Consider the following 3,698-nt stretch of genomic DNA (forward strand, 5'->3'; position numbering starts at 1 on the left):
TTATCTTTTTTTTTTTTTTTTGAGACAAAGTCTCACTATGTCACCCTCTGTAGAGTACTGTAGCATCACAGCTCACAGCAACTTCAAACTCTTGGGCTTAAGAGATTCTCTTGCCTCAGCCTCCCAAGTAGCTGGGACTGCAGACATCCACCACAACACCCGGCTATTTTTTTGTTGTAATTGTCATTGTTATTTGGCAGGCCCCGGCTGGGTTCGAACCCACCATCTTCAGTGTATGTGGCTGGTGCCCTAGCCACTTAGCTATAGGTGTGGAGCCAACACATCCCTTATGTTGTTTTTTCTGGACAAGCAGGTGGTGTAAGCCTGGATAGTTATCTCATGGCTGCCAGGAGGTTTCCACCTTCCTGGTAAAGAAATTCAAAAGGGAGTGTATCAAGCAATAGAAAGTGACAAAGTTCTGGTCAAGAAATGTTACTTGCCTGAGAGCTTGAAACATCCAAGAACTACAAAACAATTATTTTAAAATAAATCTTTTCTTGCCCATGGAGGGTGTTACAGAACCCCTCCATGGGGTTACAAGGTGGAGGCAGGAAGGAGCACCAAATGGCCATTAGGTTGAAGAGCAGCATCCCTGCCTCCATATGCCTCTGGACAGGATCTTGTCAGGGCTCCATCTCAGCAGGACTTGACTTTTGCTAACTGACTTCATTTTGGTCCCTGAGATCTCATGCTTTCATGCCTTACTCTTAACTGGGAGTAGAACATAGGGCCAAAGCTGGCAGGATGAGTGCCCATTCCTTTGGGCCTCATGATTACAATGGACTTTCCTGCTCACTCCCTGAGATGTCAACTGCATGTGATGTGATTAAGGACACTGCACACTCCCCCTTTCTTTTGTCTGAGGTAGCCAGCTCTCTGCTTAACATTCCTGGTTTCTTTCATCACCATCCAAACCATAAGCCCATCTGATCCTCTATTCCCTCCTATACTCTTTGTTTGTTTGTTTGAGACAGAGTCTCACTTTGTCTCCCCCGGTAGAGTGCCATGGTGTCATAGGATGCAGTAACCTCAGATTCCTGGGCTCAAGAGATTCTCTTGCATCAGCCTCTCAAGTAGCTGGGATTACAGGTGCCCAGTACAACGCCTGGCTATTTTTTTTTTCTTCTTTTTTTTTAAGAGACGAGGTCTTGTTCTGGCTCAGGCTGGAACCTGTGAGCTCAAGCAATCCACCCACCTTGGCCTCCCAGAGTGCTAGGATTACAGGCGTGAGCCACTGCCCCAGCCACCTCCTTTACTATCACCATAATACCTGAGTTGTTTCTCTTGACCCTGGAAACACTGGTTTTTCCTAGAGTTAGCAGGACTTTAAGTTGTAGTCTCTATAGCTCTGGCTATATAATTCCCAAACTTCACTATTCCTTAGATTGTTTCTTTTTTATTTATATTTTGAGACACAGTCTCACTCTGTAGACCAGGCTAGAGTGGCTTGGAGTCAGCCTAGGTCACAGCAACCTCAGACTCCTGGGTTCAAGTGCTCCTCCTGCTTCAGTCTCCCAAGTAGCTGAGTCTACAGCTGTCCACTACAACTCCTGGCTAAGTTTTCTGTTTAGTAGAGATGAGGTCTCACTCCTTCTCTGGCTGATCTCAAACTCCTGACCCCAAGTGATCTTCCTGGCTTATATCTCAAGTGAACACACATTCTCTGCGACTTACTTCAGACTGGGAATGCTAACAGTGCATGGAGTCTCCTTCCTCCTTCTGCTTCCTTTCACACCACTACCCTTCCGTTTCCAGTGAAAATCTCTTGCTTCTTAGAAGCTTGTGTTACCTACACTGTTTCCCTCGCATGGTCAACTTCAGATCCCCTGGAGGTTGTCTTTTTATATGAAAACTTTCACATTCATCTCAAAGTCATTTTTGAGTCCTTCATCTTGAGTTATTTCAATCTCCATTTAGATGACATGCTTTAAATCTCTGGCCTCTTCTTTCTGGAATTATTTTTACTTTTAACAAATCTTCCATATTTGTATAATTTTTTATTTTCATTGACACATAATAATTGCACATATGTGCAATTATGTGATGTTTTGGTACGTGTATTCTTTGTGCAGTGCTCAAATTGGTGTAAGGCATATCTATCACCTCTAACACCTGTCATTTTCTAGAGGTGAGAACATTACAAATCCCCTCCTCTAGTTATTGTGAAATATACATACAAAATGCCACTATGCTCTCCTGGGGCTACAGAGCAAGACTCTGTCTCAGAAGAAAAATACATATAGTATTGTTGACTACACTCACCGTGTTATGAGAACATCAAAACTGGCTCGGCGCCTGTGGCTCAGGTGGCTAGGGTGCCAGCCACATACACCCAAGGTGGCGGGCTCGAATCCGGCCCGGGCCCACCAAACAACGATGGCTGCAGCCAAAAAATAGCCAGGCATTGTGGCGGGCACCTGTGGTCCCAGCTACTTGGGAGGCAGAGGCAGGAGACTCGCTTGAGCCCAGGAGTTGGAGGTTGCTGTGAGCTGTGATGCCAGGGCACTCTACCCAGGGGACAGCTTAAGGCTCTGTCTCAAAAAAAAAAAAAAAAGAACATCAAAATTTATTCCTCCTATCAAACTGTCGTATGTACCCATGAACCAATCTCTCCCCATCTCACTTCCCCTTGACCCCTCCCAGCCTTTGGTAACTACCATTCTACTCTGTACTTCCATAAGGTCAACTCCTGTAGATTCCTGAAATGAGTGTGATCATAGGGCATGTGGCTCTCTCTGCCTGGTTATTGCACTTAATGGGGTTCATTCACATTGCTGCAAAGAACAGGATGTCATTCGTTTTATAGCTGAAGAGTATGTCATTCTGTACCTACACCACATTTTCCTGATCCTTCTTCCATTGATGGACATTTAGGTTGATCCCATAGCTTGGCTACTGTGACTAGTGCTGCAGTTAATATGACCTCATTGATATACTAATTTGACTTCCTTTGGCTACATACCTAGTAGTAGGGTTTCTGGATTACACAGTGGTTCAATTTTTAATTTTTTGAGGATCTTCCCTGCTGTTTTCTATAATACGGTAGTTTACATTCCCACCAACAGTACCCACTTCTCCACATTTATACTACCATTTTCATTTCTTGTCTTTTTGGTCATAGCCATTCATTTTTTTTAGAGATAGTCTCATTTTGTTGCCCTCAGTAGAGTGCTGTAGCATCACAGCTCACAGCAATCTCCAGCTCTTGGGCTTTGGCGATTCTCTTTGCCTTAGCCTCCTAAGTAGCTGGGACTACAGGTGCTCCCCCTCAACGCCTGGCTATTTTTTTTTTTTCAGTTTGGCCCAGGCCGGGTTCAAACCCGCCACCTTTGGTATGTGGGGCCAGTGCCCCACTCACTGAGCCACAGGCGCCACCTAAAGGTAGTAGCCATTCTAATCATGGAAAGGTTATATCTCATTGTGGTTTTGATTTGCACTTCCCTGATGAGTGCAGTTTGGCATTACTTCATACCCTTCTTGGCCATATACGTCTTCTTTTGAGAAATGTGTATTCCAGTCTTTTGCCCATTTTGAAATCAGATTATTTGTGGGTTGTTTTCTTTTGATTTGGTTTGGGGTTGTCTAGGGGGAGGAGTTTGTTTGTTTGCTTGTTTTACTACTGAGTTGTTAGAGAGATTCTGAAGCCCAGACATCTGTTGTGAAAGATTGCCCCTGCTGATTATGCTGTGAGGTCAGGG

General features: G+C 44.5%; 1 long non-coding RNA gene across 1 annotated transcript in view; it reads right to left on the bottom strand.

The window, feature by feature from the left end:
- Positions 1-2,502: 2,502 nt before the first annotated feature.
- The window catches only part of LOC111721908, a 14,496-nt gene continuing 13,300 nt past the window's right edge, over positions 2,503-3,698 (bottom strand). The window contains exon 3 of the long non-coding RNA XR_002770899.1: positions 2,503-2,531. This is a non-coding gene — a long non-coding RNA (uncharacterized LOC111721908). The remainder of the gene's footprint in view (positions 2,532-3,698) is intronic.

Source organism: Otolemur garnettii, unplaced genomic scaffold, assembly GCF_000181295.1.
Source record: "Otolemur garnettii isolate 467f Iridium unplaced genomic scaffold, OtoGar3 scaffold00202, whole genome shotgun sequence".
Classification (NCBI taxonomy): Eukaryota; Metazoa; Chordata; class Mammalia; order Primates; family Galagidae; genus Otolemur; species Otolemur garnettii.